Source organism: Arachis hypogaea, chromosome 10 (genome assembly GCF_003086295.3).
Source record: "Arachis hypogaea cultivar Tifrunner chromosome 10, arahy.Tifrunner.gnm2.J5K5, whole genome shotgun sequence".
Taxonomy (NCBI): Eukaryota; Viridiplantae; Streptophyta; class Magnoliopsida; order Fabales; family Fabaceae; genus Arachis; species Arachis hypogaea.
The window spans coordinates 83,148,000-83,168,123 of record NC_092045.1 but is presented as its reverse complement, the minus strand read 5'-3'; positions in this window follow the sequence as shown (position 1 = coordinate 83,168,123).

The following is a 20,124-nucleotide window of genomic DNA, read 5'->3' as shown; positions in this document are numbered from 1 at the left end:
AATTGAAGCACTAAGATTGAGATATTAAGACTGATCACCTTAATATCGATTGTTTGGTGTGGAAAGGAAACCTGAATGGCAACTCACAGATGAGGTTAATCACGTTGATGGAGAGGTAGTGAGGATGGCTAACCTAGCCTATGCGTTACGAGCTCAGCATGTTCCGGAAAGGTCTGTTCATGGAGTTTGCGGCATACTGGTTGGTGGGTGCGACTTAACACTAGTGGCAACAGAAGTAACGACGGATGCTTTTGTGGTTTTTAACTATGATTTTCAGTTTCTAAATGGTATGGTCTTGACTCTTGTTGAAAAAGTTTTAAAGTTTAAAATGATTTTGAAATTTGGTTTGGAACTTTGGTTTAAATGATTTGGGTTTGAAAGTTGGTTGGAACTCTTGATTTAAGTGATATGGTTTAAAAGAAAAGTGAGTTCTCTGATTTTGTTCAATTGTGAATTTAGTTTCCAATTTATCTTATTGAAAGGGATTCAAATTGAAAAGTTTTTATTTGAGAAAATTGTGATTTAAAGTAATCGATTTCTGAGTAAATGATTTTTTACTCTTTTGAGAAAGCTTCAACAATGAACTAGTTTAGAATGAACTTGTTTTGAAGGTTTGGGAAAAATGTTACAAAATCGATATTTGGTTTAAAGAAAAATTTGGATTCTTAGTGACAAATAATCAGAGTGACGCAGCGTAAGGCGAGAGGGAACATCGGCATGGTAGAACGCTTCGAGGAGGATATATAGAGTAATTCAAATTTTTGAGGGTGAAAATTTTATTTGGAGGGGAGAATATAAGAACCGGAGTTTTTCACGTATGACCGTTTTAATAAAATAAATTTTAGTGCCCGGAGTAGATTCAAAATTTAAAAGTTTTAATTTGAAAATTTAAAGGTGAATTTTGATTTTAATGATTTTTTTGAGTTTGAAAATGTGTCTTTTTCGAAAGATTTTTGTAAAAATACGTATTGGCGCTTAAGGTGGCAATGCCGGCTCTAGTCTGTCCAGTATCGCAAATTTTGGGAGAATAAGATTTTGAAAATTGATTTATTGTTTTGAAAGGATAAAAATAATTTAGAATAAAAAATCGAGTGCTAATCTTAAAAGTTTTGGCGCAAAGTAGGCCAAACGGGGTAAAAACGCTAATGGGTTAGACCGGGCCCAAACTGAGCCCAAGGCCCAACATATATAAGCTCATTAAGTGAGCTTTTCAGCTCATTTGCACCCAAATAAGAGAGAGAGAGAGGCGTGGTTTGAGATGAGAGGAGAAGAGGGGAATGTTACTATTCACCTCCACCTTCTGGGAGCCATAACTAAAGCTATAGAATTCCGATTGACGAGCCATTTGTGACCACGTGAAGCTCTTGACGAGTTCTTCTTTTCTATTTAAGAAAACCTGGTAAGAACTCGCATCTCAATCCCACGTTTCCAGCCCTAGATTTCTGTGTTTTGGGTTATGGTTTTTGTTTAGGTTTTGGTTGTTTAGGTGACCTCTAGTAGTGGGTAATTGTTGAGAATTACCCCAATCCTCTTTGGATAAGTTAAAGTTCCTCATAAACCATCGTAATATTGTATGTTGTGGTTTCTAGGTTTTGATTTTGGTGATATATGTGTTGTTAGTTTGAGCTTTGGTGCTTTTTGGAGTTGTCTTGGCTTTTGGTTTGGATTTGGTGGTTTGGAGCTTGATGGAAGCTTGTTGGAGCCAAGCTTTTGGTGTTTACGCATATTGAGAATCGGCCAAGGTATAGTTTTGGTTTTCTTTATTTAATATGTAATGTTTCTGGACACTTAGGCTAGTTAACCTTAAGATAGGTTGAAGGATGTGATTGCATGATTAATTGTATATAAATGTTATGCTTGATGCTGGTTTGGATGTAGGTTGAATGAGTTTAAATGTGATGATATATATATATATATATATATATATATATATATATATATATATATTATTGTTAGATGATGATTATTAATGAGTTATGTTGGTGGGTGTTGAGGTTTGAAGATGGATGTTGATGATGATTTTTGATTGTTGGTTATTGTGGTTCATGTTGAAAGTAAATGAGTGAGGAGGTTTCATGAATTGAATGTATTGTTGAGAATTGTGAATAATGAGTCTGAGTATTGATGATGATGATGAAATGATGATAATGTGTTTATTGGATGGAAGTTTGGAAATATGTGACACTGATGATGGATGGTAATGGTGAGTGGTTATATTGACGTTAGTAAGGTTAATGGAAATTGAAAAATGTGAGTTAGGTTGGATTTAGAATTGTGAATGAATTAGAAGGTTGTGTGATTGAGAAAATGGTTGAAGTAGTGTTTGTATGAATTTTGGGCTATTTTGGTATGGTTGAAATGTGATTGAATTGGTTTTGGATTGAGAGTTGGTTGAAATTGAGTTTTAGAGAGTTTGGGTAAAAATGGATTTTGGTGAATTTCCATGAATCATATCTTGAGCTATCATGCTTGAAATTCAATGTATTTTGTATCAAATGAAAGAAAATTGAACATGCTTTATAATGGTTTAAATTTTGTGAAAATCCGAATTTGGTAGAAAAAGATATGGTTGTGGAAAGTTTGGTGTCAAAATCTGAAATTCTGTAATGTTGCAAAATTTTGTGATTTCTGGTTTGTGTGCGCACGCACACCCCTGTGATTTTTCGAACCTGTGCGGATGCATACTGGTGCACGAAATTGTGATCACACTTTTTACAACTCCGCACAACAAACCAACAAGTGCACTAGGTCGTCCAAGTAATAAACCTTACGCGAGTAAGGGTCGAACCCACAGAGATTGTCGGCTTGAAGCAAGCTATAGTCATCTTGTAAATCTCAGTCAGGCGGATTCAAATGGTTATAAGAATTTAATAATTAAAGGATAAATAAAACGGAAAATAACATAGAGATACTTATGTAATTCATTGGTGGGAATTTCAGATAAGCGTTTGGAGATGCTTTGTTGCTTCTGAACCTATGCTTTCCTATTGTCTTCATCCAATCATGCGTCCTCCCTTCCATGGTAATCTGTATGATCCTCTCAGTGAAAATGGTCCGGCTACGGTTTCTGTACGGCTAATCAACTGTCGAATTTCTCATCTCGGATGAAAAATACTAGGCACAGCTACCGCAGGGCTAATCATCTGTCGGTTCTCACTTGTGTCGGAATAAGATTAATTGATCCTTTTGCACACTGTCACTGCGCCCAACATTCATGAGTTTGAAGCTCCTCACAGTCATCCCTTCCCAGATCCTACTCGGAATACCACAGATAAGGTTTAGACTTTCCAAATCTCAGGAATGCTGTCTATTGATTCTAGCCTATACCACGAAGATCCTAATCACGGGGTCGGATGCTCTATTGTCAGGAGAGACGATGCGAATCCATGGATCAGAGACCAAGAGAGTATACTCTAGCTAGCGTCCAATGACTACGTTGAACATTATGTAGACCACTTTGTGGTTGTCAGGTACGCAGATCTTGGCTAAGCGAGTCTTGAAGATAGTTGGTGATTGTCACGAGTCACCCCTTCAGTCTGACTTAACTGAATTAAGTACAAGAGTATATATTGGAGACGAAGTAGGCGTGAATTGAAAGAAAAACAATAGTACTTGTATTAATTCATGAGGAACAGCAGAGCTCCTCACCTTAATCTATGAGGTGTAGAAACTCCACCGTTGGAAAATACATAAGAACAAATGGTCTAGGCATGGCCGAATGGGCAGCCTCCCTAGTGGCATGATAAACGATAAAAGGGTTCAAAGACCTCCAATACAATAGTAAAAAGTGCTATATATACTAAACTAGTTACTAGGGTTTACAGAAAACGAGTAACTAAGTGCAGATAGTGCAGAAATCCACGTCCGGGGCCCACTTGGTGTGTGTTTGGGCTGAGCTTTGAAGCTTTTATGTGCATAGGTGGTACACGAAATCGTGATACACAACTTCGTGCAGCTGACCAGCAAGGGCACTGGGTCACCAAGTAATACCTTACGTGAGTATGGGTCGATCCCACGGAGATTGTCGGCTTGAAGCAAGCTATGGTCATCTTGTAAATCTCAGTCAGGCAGATTCAAATGGTTATGGGGTTTTGATAATTAAAAGAACGAAATAGAACATAAAATAGGATAGAAATTCTTATGCAATCCATTGGTGGGAATTTCAGATAAGCGTATGAAGATGCTTTGTTCCCTCTAAGCCTCTGCTTTCCTATTGCCTTCATCCAATCATTCTTACTCCTTTCCATGGCAAGCTGTATGTAGGTGGATCATCGTTGTCAATGGCTACCATCCATCCTCTCAGTGAAAATGGTCCTCTACGATTTCCCGCATAGCTAATCATCTGTCGGTTCTTGATCATGTCGGAATAAGATCCATTGATTCTTTTGCACACTGTCACTGCGCCCAACACTCGCGAGTTTGAAGCTCGTCACAGTCATCCCATCCCAGATCCTACTCGAAATACCACAGACAAGGTTTAGACTTTTCGGATCTCAAGAATGATGCCCTTTGATTCTAGCTTATACCACGAAGACTCTGATCGCACAGAATGGAAGCTCTATTTTCAGGAGAGGCAACCATGTGTTGTGAACCAAGAGGCCAAGAGATACACACTCAAGCTCTCGCAGATAGAATGGATGTGGTTGTTAGGCACGCATTCATAAGGGAGGATAATAATGAGTGTTACGGATCATCACATCCACCAAGTTGAAGTATGAGTGAATATCTTAGAACAAGAATAAACTTGAATTGAATAGAAAATAGTAGTAATTCCATTAATTCATGAGGAACAACAGAACTCCACACCTTAATCTATGGTGTGTAGAAACTCCACCGTTGAAAATACATAAGAACAAGGTCTAGGCATGACCGAATGGCCATGCCTCCCAAATAGCATGAAACAATCGAAAAAAGGTTCAAAGACCTGATCCCAAGATCAAAGATGATCAAAAGATGATCAAAGGATGAAATACAATAGTAAAAGGTCCTATTTATAGAGAACTAGTAACCTAGGGTTTACAGAAATAAGTAAATGATGCAGAAATCCACTTCTGGGGCCCACTTGGTGTGTGTTTGGGCTGAGCATTGAAGCTTTTATGTGCATAGCCTTCTCTTGGAGTTAAACGCCATCTTTGGTGCCAGTTTGGGCGTTTAACTCCAGCTTTTATGCCAGTTTGGGCGTTTTACGACAGAATTTTTATGCTGACTTGGAATGCCAGTTTGGGCAATCAAATCTCGAGCAAAGTATAGATTATTATATATTTCTGGAAAGCCCAAGATGTCTACTTTCCAACTCAAGTGAGAACGCGCCAATTGGGCTTTTATAGCTCCAGAAAATTCATTTCGAGTGCAGGGAGGTCAGAATCCAACAGCATCTGGAGTCCTTTTTCAGCCTCTGAATCAGATTTTTGCTCAGGTCCCTCAATTTCAGCCAGAAAATACCTGAAATCTTAAAAAAGCACAAAAACTCATAGTAAAGTCCAGAAATGTGATTTTTTCATAAAAAATCATAAAAATATACTTAAAACTAACTAAATCATACTAAAAGCTACCTAAAAACAATGCCAAAAAGCGTATAAATTATCCGTTCATCACAACACCAAACATAAATTTTTGCTTGTCCCCAAGCAACTGAAAATAGAATAGAATAAAAAGAAGAGAATATACACTGAATTCCACAATATCAATGAAACTTAGTCCCAATTAGATGAGCGGGACTAGTAGCTTTTTGCTTCTGAACAGGTTTAACATCTCACTTTATCCTTTGAAATTCAGAATGATTGGCATCTATAGGAACTCAGAATTTTAGATAGTGTTATTGATTCTCCTAGTTCAGTACGCTGATTCTTGAACACAGCTACTTTATGAGTCTTGGCCGTGACCCTAAGCACTTTGTTTTCCAGTATTACCACCGGATACATAAATGCCACAGACACATAACTGGGTGAACCTTTTAAGATTGTGACTCAGCTTTGTTAAAGTCCCCAGTTAGAGGTGTCCAGAGTTCTTAAGCACACTCTTTCTGCTTTGGATCACGACTTTAACCACTCAGTCTCAAGCTTTTCACTTGGACCTTCATGACACAAGCATATGGTTAGGGACAGCTTGATTAGCCGCTTAGACCAGGATTTTATTCCTTTGGGCCCTCCTATCCACTGATGCTCAAAGCCTTGGATCCTTTTTACCCTTGCCTTTTGGTTTAAAGGGCTACTGGCTTTTTCTACTTGCTTTTTCTTTCTTTTTTTTCCGCATGCTTTTTTTTCATTACTTTTTCTTGCTTCAAGAATCAATTTCATGATTTTTCAGATTATCAATAACATTTCTCTTTGTTCATCATTCTTTCAAGAGCCAATAAATTTAACATTCATAAACTTAACTATAAAAAATATGCACTGTTCAAGCATTCATTCAAAAAAACAAAAAGTATTCCCACCACATCAAAATAAATAAACTAATTTCAAGATAAAATTTGAAATTCATGTACTTCTTGTTCTTTTGTAATTAGGCACATTTTTCATTTAAGAAAGGTGAATGATTCATGGAATTATTCATAGCCTTAAGACATAGATACTACTGATCATGTAGTGAAGACACAAACATAGATAACACATAAAGCATGAAAATTGAAAAATAGAAAAATAAGAACAAGGAAATCAAAGAACGGGTCCACCTCAGTGATGGCGGCTAGTTCTTCCTCTTGAAGATCCAATGGAACGCCTAAGCTCCTCTATGTCTCTTCCTTGCCCTTGTTGCTCTTCCCTCATGGCTATTTGATCCTCTCTAATTTCATAGAGAATAATGGAGTGCTCTTGGTGCTCCATCCTTAGTTGCTCCATGTTGGAACTCAAATCTCCCAAAGAGGTGTTGAGTTGCTCCCAATAGTTGTGTGGAGAAAAATGCATCCCTTGAGGCATCTCAGGGATTTCTTGATGAGGGACTTCCTCATGCTCTTGTTGAGGTCCATGAGTGGGCTCTCTTGTTTGCTCCATCCTCTTTTTAATGATGGGCTTGTCCTCTTCAATGAGGATGTATTCCTCTATGACAATTCCAGCTAAATTGCATAGGTGACAAATGAGATGAGGGAAGGCTAACCTTGCCAAAGTGGAGGGCTTGTCAGCCACTTTGTACAATTCTAGAGGTATGATCTCATGAACTTCCACTTCTTCTCCAATCATGATGCTATGGATCATGATAGGCCGATCCACAGTCACTTTAGATCGGTTGCTAGTAGGAATGATGGAACGTTGGATGAATTCCAACCATCCTCTAGCCACGGGTTTAAGATCATGCCTTCTCAATTGAACCAGCTTACCTTTGGAGTCTCTTTTCCACTGAGCTCCTTCCACATATATGTCCATGAGGACTTGGTCCAACCTTTGATCAAAGTTGACCCTTCTAGTGTAGGGGCATGAATCTCCTTGTATCATTGGCAAGTTGAATGCTAACCTTACATTTTTTGGACTGAAATCTAAGTATTTCCCCCGAACCATTGTGAGCCAATTCTTTGGGTTCGAGTTCACACTTTAATCATGGTTCTTGGTGATCTATGCGTTAGCATAGAACTCTTGAACCATTAAGATTCTGACTTGTTGAATGGGGTTGGTGAGAACTTCCCATCCTCTTTTTCGAATCTCATGTCGGATCTCTGGATACTCATTCCTTTTGAGCATGAAAGGGACCTCAGGAATCACCTTCTTCTTGGCCACAAATTCATAGAAGTGGTCTTGATGGGCCTTTGAGATGAATCTCTCCATCTCCCAAGACTCGGAGGTGGAAGCTTCTGGCTTTTCTTCTTTCTAGAGGTTTTTCTGGCCTTAAGTGCCATAAATGGTTATGGAAAAACAAAAAGCAACGCTTTTTTCACACCAAACTTAAAATATTTGCTCATTCTCGAGCAAAAGAAGAAAGAAGGGACGTAGAAGAAGAAAAAATAGAGGAGATGGAGAGGTGTGAGTGGTTCGACCAAGTGGGGAAAGAAGTGTTTATGATGTGTGAAAATGAAGGAGGGGTGAGGGGTTTATATAGGAGTGGAGAGAGGGGTACGGTTCGTGTGTGAGGGTTGCGTTTGGGAGGGAAAGTTTTTGAATTTTGAAAGGTGGGGTAGGTGGGGTTTTTGGGGAAGAGTGGGTGGATGTGAGTGGTATAGAGGTGATGGGGAAGAGAGATGGAGGAGATTGGTGAGAGGTATTTGGGGAAGGGTGGTATGGGAAGGTGTGAAGAAGAGAGAGAGTAAGTTGAGGTAGGTGTGGATCCTGTGGGGTCCATAGATCCTGAGGTGTCAAGGAATTCTCATCCTTGCACCATTTTGGCGTGTAAACGCCCTCCTAGTGCCAATCCTAGCGTTAAACGCCAGGTTGCTGCCCATTTCTGGCGTTTAACGCCAGCTTTTCTTCCCTTTCTGGTGTTGAACGCCAACTTGGTGCCCTTTTCTGGCGTTAAACGCCCAGAATAGTGCCAGACTGGGCGTTTAACGCCCATTCTGCTATCTAAACGCCAGTAAGCTCCTCCTCTAGGGTGTGCTATTTTTAATGCTTTTTTGAATTTGCTTTGATTTTTGCAATTATTTTTGTGACTCCACATGATCATCAACCTAAAGAAAACATAAAATAACAATGGAAATTGGAAAATAAAAATTGGGTTGCCTCCCAATAAGTGCTTCTTTAATGTCAATAGCTTGACAGTAAGCTCTCATGGAGCTTCACAGATGTTCAGAGCATGGTTAGGGCCTCCCAACACCAAACTTAGAGTTTGAATGTGGGGGCTCTGTTTGACTCTGTATTGAGAGAAGCTTTTCATGCTTCTTCTCCATGTGTACAGAAGGAGATCCTTGAGCCTTAAACACAAGGTAGTCCGCATTCACTTGAAGGACCAATTCTCCTCTGTCAACATCAATCATAGCTTTTGCTGTGGCTAGGAAGGGTCTGCCAAGGATGATGGATTCATCCTTATTCTTCCCAGTGTCCAGGATTATGAAGTCAGCAGGGATGTAAAGGCTTTCAATCTTCACTAAGACATCCTCTACAAGACCATAAGCCTGTTTTTCTTTGATTTGTCTGCCATCTCTAGTGAGATTCTTACAGCTTGTACCTCAAAGATTCCTAGTTTCTCCATTATAGAGAGTGGCATGAGGTTTATGCCTGACCCTAGGTCACACAGAGCCTTCTCAAAGGTTATGGTGCCTATGGTGCAAGGTATTAAGAACCTTCCAGGATCCGGTTTCTTTTGAGGTATCTTCAGCTGAGCCAAGGCGTTTAGTTCATGAATGAGCAATGGAGGTTCATCCTCCCAATTCTCATTACCAAATAGTTTGGCATTCAACTTTATGATTGCTCCTAAATACTGAGCAATTTGCTCTTCAGTAGTAACTTCATCTTCTTCAGAAGAAGAATATTCTTCAGAGCTCATGAATGGTAATAGGAAGTTCAGTGGAATCTCTATGGTCTCTAGATGAGCCTCAGATTCCTTTCGTTCCTCATGAGGGAACTCCCTAGTGGTCAGTGGACGTCCCATGAGGTCTTTCTCTTTGGGAATCACGTCCTCCTCACTCTCTCCAGGTTTGGCCATGTTGGTCATGGTTATGGCCTTGCACTCTCTCTTGGGATTTTCTTCTGTATTGCTTGGGAGAGTGCTAGGAGGAGTTTCAGTAACCTTTTTACTCAGCTGACCCTCTTGTGCCTCCAAATTTCTAATGGAGGATCTTGTTTCATTCATGAAACTTAGTGTGGTCTTAGATAGATCAGAGACTATGTTTGCTAAGCTAGAGAGGCTCTACTCAGAATTCTCTGTCTGTTGCTGAGAAGATGATGGGAAAGGTTTGCTATTGCCAAAACTATTTCTCCCACCATTATTGTTATTAAAGCTTTGTTGAGGCTTCTGTTGATCCTTCCATGAGAAATTTGGGTGATTCCTCCATGAAGAATTGTAGGTGTTTCCATAGGGTTCTCCCATGTAATTCACCTCTTCCATTGTAGGATTCTCAGGGTCATAAGCTTCTCCTTTAGATGAGGCTTCTTTAGCACTGCCTGATGTAGCTTGCAATCCAGTCAGATTCTAAGAAATCATATTGACTTGTTGAGTCAATATTTTGTTATGAGCCAATATGGTATTCAGAGTATCAATCTCAAAAACTCCTTTCTTCTAAGTTATCCCATTGTTCACAGGATTTCTTTCAGAAGTGTACATGAACTGGTTATTTGCAACCATTTCAATGAGTTCCTGGGCTTCTGCAGGCGTTTTCTTCAGATGAATAGATCCACCTGCAGAGTGGTCCAATGACATCTTGGATAATTCAGACAGACCATCATAGAAGATACCTAAGATGCTCTATTTTGAAAGCATGTTAGAAGGACACCTTCTAATCAATTGCTTGTATCTTTCCCAAGCTTCATAGAGGGATTCACCTTCCTTTTGTTTGAACGTTTGAACTTTCACTCTAATCTTACTCATCTTTTGAGGTGGAAAGAATTTAGCTAAGAAGGCATTGACCAGCTTTTTCCAAGAGTTCAGACTGTCTCTAGGTTGTGAGTTTAACCATATACTAGCTCTGTCTCTTACAGTAAAAGGGAAAAACATGAGTCTGTAGACCTCAGGATCAACTCCATTGGTCTTAACAGTGTCACAGATTTGCAAAAATTCAGCCAAGAACTGATGAGGATCTTCCAATGGAAGTCCATGAAACTTGCAATTCTATTGCATTAGAGAAACTAATTGAGGCTTAAGCTCAAAGTTGTTTGCTCCAATGGCAAGAATAGAGATGCTTCTCCCATAGAAGTCGGGAGTTGGTGTAGTAAAGTCACTAAGCACCTTCCTTGCAATGTTAACATTGTTGTTATTTTCGGCTGCCATGTCTTCTTCTTTTTCGAAGATTTTTGTCAGGTCCTCTCCAGAGAGTTGCACTTTAGCTTCTCTTAGCTTCCTCTTCAGAGTCCTTTCAGGTTCAGGATCAACTTCAACAAGAATGCCTTTATCTTTGTTCCTACTCATATAAAAGAGAAGAGAACAAGAAAGTATGGAATCCTCTATGTCACAGTATAGAGATTCCTTGATGTGTCAGAGGAAAAGAAGAATAGAAGGATGAGGTAGAGAGAGGAATTCGAACTTATAAAGAGAGAGGGGGTCTAAATTATTAAGAGAGGAGGAGTGTTAGTGATTAAATAGAAAGAGATGAGAGAGAGTTTTCGAAAATTAAAAAGGATTTTTGAAAAAGTGGTTAGTGATTTTCGAAAATTGGGAATGGAAAAGTGGTTAGGTGGTTTTGAAAAAGATAAGAAATATTGATTAGTTGAAAAAAAGATTTAAAAATCAATTTTGAAAAGATAAGAAGTTAGAAAAGATTTTTGAAATCAAAATTTAAAAAGATACGATTGAAAAAGATTTTTATTTTAAAAAGATGTGATTGAAAAGATATGATTGAAAAACAATTTAAAAAAAAAGATTTGATTTTTAAAATTGATGACTTGACTAACAAGAAACTAAAAGATATGATTCTAGAATTCAAATATTGAACCTTTCTTAACAAGAAAATAACAAACTTGAAATTTTTGAATAACAACATTAATTGTTAGCAAGGATTTTCGAAAATATTAAAAGAAAAATAAAAAAAGATTTGATTTTGAAAAAGATATGATTGATATGAGAGGATATGAAAAAGATAAGATTTTGAAAAGTTAGTTTTAAAACTTGAAAGATTGAAAAAGATTTGAATTGAAAACAAAACTACCTCCTTGGTGCTATCCTGGCGTTAAACGCCCAGAATGGTATCCATTCTGGCGTTTAACGCCCACTTGTCTACCTTTTTGGGCGTTAAACACCCAACCAGGTACCCTGGCTGGTGTTTAAATGCCAGAATTCCTTTTTCACTGGGTGTTTTGAACCCCCAGCTTTTTCTCTGTGATTCCTCTGCTGTATGTTCTGAATCTTCAATTCTCTGTATTATTGACTTGAAAAGACATATTTTTTTGAATTTTTAATAATGAGAGAGAAAAACAACAAAATGAAACTAATCATGAAAAAACTAAGATCAAATAAATAATGCATGCAAGAACACTTTGAATGTCAAGATGAACATCAAGAACGTATTTTTTTGAATATTTTTAAGAAAAGAAAAATATGAAAGACACCAAACTTAGAAATTTTCATACTAGAGACACTAACAAATTGAGAATGCATATGAGAAATAACAAGAAACACAAAACAAGAGAATTTAAAGATCAGACAAAGAAAATCATCAAGAACAACTTGAAGATCATGAAGAACACCATGCATGTATTTTCGAAAAATGCAAGAAAGATAAAAATATGCAATTGACACCAAACTTAAAATTTGAATCTAGACTCAAACAAGAAACACAAATATTTTTTATTTTTATGATTTTATAAATTTTTTTTTGTAATTTTTTGAAAATTATTTTGAAAAAGAAAATAAGAAACTCAAAATTTTTAATAAGAATTCCCGGAATCATGCAATGTTAGTCTAAAGCTTCAGTCTAAAAAGATTAGACTTGGCTAACCAAGCTTCAACAGGACATTACATACAACAATTAAATTGATGGGAATCAACTAGCTCCTGTGATGATAAAAGCATCATCTGAAACACTATAATTCACTCTTAAAAATTCTGAAGGAGAAAATAAAAAGAAAAATACATAATCTAAGCAACAAGATGAACCGTCAGTTGTCCAAACTTGAACAATCCCCGGAAACGACGCCAAAAACTTGGTACATGAAATCATGATACACAACTTCATGCAGCTGATCAGCAAGTGCACTGGGTCGTCCAAGTAATACCTTACGTGAGTAAGGGTTGATCCCACAGAGATTGTCGGCTTGAAGCAAGCTATGGTCATCTTGTAAATCTCAGTCAGGCAGATTCAAATGGTTATGGGGTTTTGATAATTAAAAGAACGAAATAGAACATAAAATAGGATATAAATACTTATGCAATTCATTGGTGGAAATTTCAGATAAGCGTATGAAGATGCTTTATTCCCTCTGAGCCTCTAATTTCCTATTGCCTTCATCCAATCATTCTTACTCCTTTCCATGGCAAGCTGTAGGTAGGTGGATCACCGTTGTCAATGGCTACCATCCATCCTCTCAGTGAAAATGGTCCTCTACGATTTCCCGCATGGCTAATCATCTGTCGGTTCTCGATCATGTCGAAATAAGATCCATTGATCCTTTTACACACTGTCACTGCGCCCAACACTCGCGAGTTTGAAGCTCGTCACAGTCATCCCATCCCAGATCCTACTCGGAATACCACAGACAAGGTTTAGACTTTCCGGATCTCAAGAATGATGCCCTTTGATTCTAGCTTATACCACGAAGACTCTGATCGCACGGAATGGAAGCTCTATTTTCAGAAGAGGCAACCATGCGTTGTGAACTAGGAGGCCAAGAGATACACACTCAAGCTCTCGCAGATAGAATGGATGTGGTTGTTAGGCACGCGTTCATAAGGGAGGATAATGATGAGTGTCACGGATCATCATATCCACCAGGTTAAAGTATGAGTGAATATCTTAGAACAAGAATAAGCTTGAATTAAATAGAAAACAGTAGTAATTCCATTGATTCATGAGGAACAGCAGAACTCCACACCTTAATCTATGGTGTATAGAAACTCTACCGTTAAAAATACATAAGAACAAGGTCTAGGCATGACCGAATGGCCATGCCTCCCAAATAGCATGAAACAATCGAAAAAGGGTTCAAAGACCTGATCCCAAGATCAAAGATGATCAAAAGATGATCAAAGGATGAAAATACAATAGTAAAAGGTCCTATTTATAGAGAACTAGTAACCTAAGGTTTACAGAAATAAGTAAATGATGCAGAAATCCACTTCTGGGGCCCACTTGGTGTGTGTTTGGGCTGAGCATTGAAGCTTTTACGTGCATAGCCTTCTCTTGGAGTTAAACGCCAGCTTTGGTGCCAGTTTGGGCGTTTAACTCCAGCTTTTATGCCAGTTTGGGCGTTTTACGATAGAATTTTTATGCTGACTTAGAATGCTAGTTTGGGCCATAAAATCTCAAGGAAAGTATAAATTATTATATATTTCTGGAAAGCCCAAGATGTCTACTTTCCAACGCAATTGAGAGCACGCCATTTGGGCTTATTTAGCTCCAAAAAATCTACTTTGAGTGCAGGGAGGTCAGAATCCAACAGCATCTGCAATCATTTCTCAACCTTTGAATTAGATTTTTGCTCAGGTCCCTCAATTTTAGCTAGAAAATACCTGAAATCCCAGAAAAACACACAAACTCATAGTAAAGTCCAGAAATGTGAATTTTGCATAAAACTAATAAAAATATACTAAAAAGTAACTGAAAAATACTAAAAACTATGTAAAAATAATGCCAAAAAGCGTATAAATTTTCCGCTCATCACAACACCAAACTTAAATTGTTGCTTGTCCCCAAGCAACTAAAAATAAAATAAGATAAAAAGAAGAGAATATACAATAAATCCTAAAATATCAATGAAGCTTAGTTCTAATTAGATGAGGGGGACTTGTAGCTTTTTACTCCTGAACAGTTTTGGCATCTCACTTTATCCTTTGAAGTTCAGAATGATTGGCATCCATAGGAACTCAGAATTCAGATAGTGTTATTGATTCTCCTAGTTTAGTATGTTGATTCTTGAACACAACTACTTATGAGTCTTGGCCGTGACCCTAAGCATCTTGTTTTCCAGTATTACCACCAGATACATAAATGCCATAAACACATAATTGGGTGAACCTTTTCAGATTGTGACTTAGCTTTGCTAGAGTCCCCAGTTAGAGGTGTCCAGAGTTCTTAAGCACACTCTTTTGCTTTGGATCACGACTTTAACCACTCAGTCCCAAGCTTTTCACTTGGACCTTCATGACACAAGCACATGGTCAGGATTTTATTCCTTTGGGCCCTCCTATCCACTGATGCTCAAAGCCTTGGATCCTCTTTACCCTTGCCTTTTAGTTTAAAGGGTTACTGGCTTTTTCTGCTTGCTTTTTCTTTTTCTTTCTTTTTTTCGCTCCCTTTTTTTCGTAAGTTTTATGTTTTTCACTACTTTTTCTTACTTCAAGAATCAATTTTATGATTTTTCAGATTATCAATAACATTTCTCCTTTTTCATTATTCTTTCAAGAGCCAACAATTTTAACATTCATACACTTCACTATAAAAAATATGCACTGTTCAAGCATTTATTCAGAAAACAAAAAGTATTGCCACCACATCAAAATAATTAAACTAATTTCAAGATAGAATTCGAAATTTATGTACTTCTTGTTCTTTTGCAATTAGAAACATTTTTCATTTAAGAAAGTGAAGGATTCATGGGACATTCATAGCCTCAAGGCATAGACACTAGACACTAATGATCATGTAATAAAGACACAAACATAGACAAAATATAAAGCAAAAAAAAAAAAAAACAGAAAAATAAGAGCAAGGAAATTAAAGAACGGGTGCACCTTAGTGATGGCGGCTAGTTCTTCCACTCGAAGATCCTATGGAGTGCTTGAGCTCCTCAATGTCTCTTCCTTGCCTTTGCTGCTCTTCCTTTATGGCTCTTTGGTCCTCTCTAATTTCATGGAGGATAATGGAGTGCTCTTGGTGCTCCATCCTTAGTTGCTCCATATTAGAACTCAAATCTCCCAAAGAGGTGTTGAGTTGCTCCCAATAGTTGTGTGGAGGAAAATGCATCCCTTGAGGTATCTCAGGGATTTCTTGATGAGGGACTTCCTCATGCGCTTGTTGAGGTCCATGAGTGGGATCTCTTATTCGCTCCAACCTCGTTTTAGTGATGGGATTTTGAGATGAATCTCTCCATCTCCCATGACTCAGAGTTGGAAGTAACTGCCTTCCCTTTCCTCTTCCTAGAGGTCTCTCTAGCCTTAGGTGCCATTAATGGTTATGAAAAAATAAAAAACAGAGCTTTTTTCACACCAAACTTACAGGGTTTGCTCGTCCTCGAGCAAAAGAAGAAAGAAAGGAGGAGGAGAAGAAGAAATAGAGGAGATAGAGGGGGTGAGTGGTTTGGCCAAGGGAGGTTTTAGGTGGTTATGATGTGTGAAGATGAAGGAGCGAGGAGGGGTATTTATAGGGTAAGAGAGAGGGGATTCGTGTGAGAATGGGTGGGTTTGGGAGGGAGATAGTTTGAATTTGAGTGGGTGGGGGTCGGTGGGTTGTATGATGGGAAATAGTGGATGGATGTGAGTGGTGAAGAGGTTATGGGGAAGAGGGTAGGATTTGATAGGTGAATGGTGTTTGGAGAAGGGTGTTATGGAAAGGTGTGAAGAGGAGTAAGAATGAGTTGGGGTAGGTAGGGATCCTGTGGGATCCACAGATCCTGAGGAGTCAAGGATTTCTCATCCCTGCCCCTTTCTGGCATTTAAACGCCCTCTGTGTGGCATTTCTAGCATTAAACACCGGGCTGATGCCCCTTTCTGGCGTTAAATGCCAATCTAGCTGCCAGTTTTGGCGTTTAAACGCCCATTCTGCTACCCTTACTGGCGTTTAATGCCAGCCAGGCACCAGACACCCTTTTCTGGTGTTAAACGCCAGTCTGTGTGCCATTTCTGGCGTTTAGCTCCCAGAATGGTGCCAGATTGGGCATTAAACGCCCAATTTGCTATCCTTACTGGCGTTTAAACGCCAGTAAGCTCGTCTTCCAGGGTGTGCTATTTTTGATGCTATTTTTAATTTGCTTTAGTTCTGCAGCTATTTTTGTGACTCCACATGATCATCAACCTAAAGAAAACATAGACTAACACTAGAAAATAAAAATGAGAAAGTGATTAATATAGATAGATAAGATTGGGTTGCCCCCCAATAAGCGCTTCTTTAATGTCAATAGCTTGACAGTAAGCTCTTACAGAGCTTCACAGATGCTCAGAGCATGATTGTGACCTCCCAACACTAAACTTAGAGTTTGAGTGTGGGGGCTTTGCTTGACTCTGTATTGAGAGAAACTTTTCATGCTTCCTCTCCATGGTAATAGAAGAAGATCCTTGAGTTTTGAACACAAGGTAGTCCTCATTCAATTGAAGAACTAACTCTCCTCTGTCAACATCAATCACAACCCTTGCTGTGGCTAGAAAGGGTCTTCCAAGGATGATGAATTCATCCTCATCCTTCCCAGTATCTAGGATTATGAAGTCAGCAGGGACATAAAGGCCTTCAACCTTCACTAAGACATCCTCTACAAGTCCATAAGCCTGTTTCATTGATTTGTCTGCCATCTCTAGTGAGATTCTTGCAGCTTATACCTCAAAGATCCCTAGTTTCTCCATTACAGAGAGTGGCATGAGGTTGATACCTGACCCTAGGTCACCTAGAGCATTTTCAAAGGTCATGTTGCCTATGGTGCAAGGTATTAAGAATTTTTCGGGATCCGGTTTCTTTTGAGGTAATGTCTGCTGAATCCATGTATTCAGTTCATTGATGAGCAATGGAGGTTCATCCTCCCAAGTCTCATTACCAAATAACTTGGCATTCAGCTTCATGATTGCTCTTAGATACTGAGCAACTTGCTCTTCAACAGTGTCTTCATCCTCTTCAGAGGAAGAATATTTATCAGAGCTCATGAATGACAATAGTAAGTTCAGTGGAATCTCTATGGTCTCTGTATGAGCCTCAGATTCCTTTGGTTCCTCAATAGGAAACTCCTTATTGGTCAGTAGACGTCCCTTGAGGTCTTCCTCACTGGGAATCACTGCTTTGTCACTCTCTCCATGTTCGGCCATTTTGGTTATAGTTATGGCCTTGCACTCTCTTTTGGGATTCTCTTCTGTATTGCTTGGGAGAGTATTAGGAGGAGTTTTAGTAACTCTTTTACTCAGCTGACCCACTTGTGCCTCCAAATTTCTGATGGAGGACCTTGTTTCATTCATGAAACTGAGAGTGGTCTTAGATAGATCAGAGACTATTTTTTCTAAGCCAGAGAGGCTCTGCTCAGAATTCTCTGTCTGTTGCTGAGAAGATGATGGAAAAGGCTTGCTATTGCCAAACCTATTTCTCCCACCATTATTGTTGTTGAAGCCTTGTTGAGGCTTCTGTTGATCCTTCCATGAGAAATTTGGATGATTTCTCCATGAAGGATTATAGGTGTTTCCATAGGATTCTCCCATGTAATTCACCTCTTCTATTGCAGGATTCTCAGGGTCATAAGTTTCTCCTTAAGAGGAGGCTTCTTTAGCACTGCCGGATGCAGCTTGCCATCCAGTCAGATTCTGAGAAATTATATTGACTTGTTGAGTCAATATTTTGTTCTGAGCCAATATGGCATTTAGAGTATCAATCTCAAGAACTCCTTTCTTCTGAGTCATCCCATTATTCATAGGATTTCTTTTAGAAGTATACATGAACTGGTTATTTACAGCCATCTCAACGAGTTCCTGGGCTTCTGCAGGGGTTTTCAGATGAAGAGATCCACTAGCATTTTAAATGAGGCATGCATTCAAATGCTTGCGTATGCACTCTCAATTGAGATGAAGAACAAAGTTTTAGGAAGCATGACTAGAGAAAGAGTAGAGTAATCAACCCTAGACACTTGAGAGATTAGAGTGCATATACACTACGAGTGAGGGTTCAATGCTTAATTCTATATTCCCTACTTTCATAAGCTATCTTCTTACAAGTTTACTTGTCTTTTATTGTATGATTTGAATTAGTGGAATCTGATCTATTTTTGTCTTGAAAAACTTGTTTACTTTTGACCAAGTAGATAAAACCATCTTAGCATATAGTTGCATTCATATATAGGTTGCATTTCATGAGTCTTACTTTCCCCCATTCATTCCTTTTGTCTCCTTGAGCTTAGCATGAGGACATGCTAATGTTTAAGTGTGGGGAGATTGATAAACCACTATTTTATGGTTTATCTTGTGCTAATTTGAGTGGTTTTTATCAAGCCTTTGCACACTTATTCATACTATTTGCATGGTTTTACATTTTCCCTTCCTAACTTTGTGCTATGATTGAGAACATGTTTCTTTGGCCTTAAATTTGCTATGTTTAAATCCCCTCTTATTACCATTCGATGCCATGATATGTGTGTTAAGTGTTTTCAGAGATTACAGGGCAGGAATGGCTTAGAGAATGGAAAGAAAGCATGCAAAAGTGGAAGGAATACAAGAAGCTGAAGAAACTGCTAAAGCTGTCTAGCCTGACCTCTTGGTACTAAATCGGCCACAGCTTGAGCTACAGAGGTCCAAATAACGTGGTTCTAGTTGCGTTGAAAAGCTAACATCCGGGGCTTCGCAATGATATATAATTTGCCATAGCTTCCCTGAATATAGGTGACGCGCACGCGTGAATTACGTGCACGCGTGACTTGGAAAAAACTCAATCCACGCGTACGCGTGGATGACGCGTACGCGTAACTTTGCCGCGTGCTGGACGTAGCAGAAATCACTGGGGGTGATTTCTGCACTATTTTTGACCCCGTTTTCGGCCCAAAAAACATAGATTAGAGGCTATAAAAGTGGGGGAATACATCCATTCATGAAGACAACATTCATTATTCACATAATTTTAGGTTTTAATTGTAGTTCTCTAGAGAAAGTGGCTATCTCCTCTCTCTTAGTTTTTAGGATTAGGATTTCTTCCTCTTCTCAATTCCAGGTTCAATGTTCTTTTAATTTAGTTTCTCTTTTATTTGTTTATGAACTCCATGTTAGATTTGATTTCTTTATTTAATGCAATTTTAGGTATTTCAGATTTATGATTGCTTTCTTCTATTTATGATATAAATAATTTGGATTTTTTCCCTTTGGCTTTGGTTGAGTAATTGGTGACACTTGAGTTATCAAACTCCTTGTTGATTGAAAATTGGTATTCTTTGCTGATTGATTTGAATTCCCGTAACTCTAGTCTTTTCTTAGGAATTGACTAGGACCTGAGGAACCAAATTGATTTATCCACTTAACATACCTTTATAGTTAGAGGTTGACCAAGTGGGAGAAAAATCCAATTCTCATCACAATTGATAAGGATAACTAGGATAGGACGTCCAGTTCTCAAACCTTGCCAAGAGCTTTTCTAGTTATTAGTTTACTTCTTTTACCATTTACTACTCTTCCTCTTTATCTCAAAACCCCCAAAACCATACAATTCCATAACCAATTATAAGCACA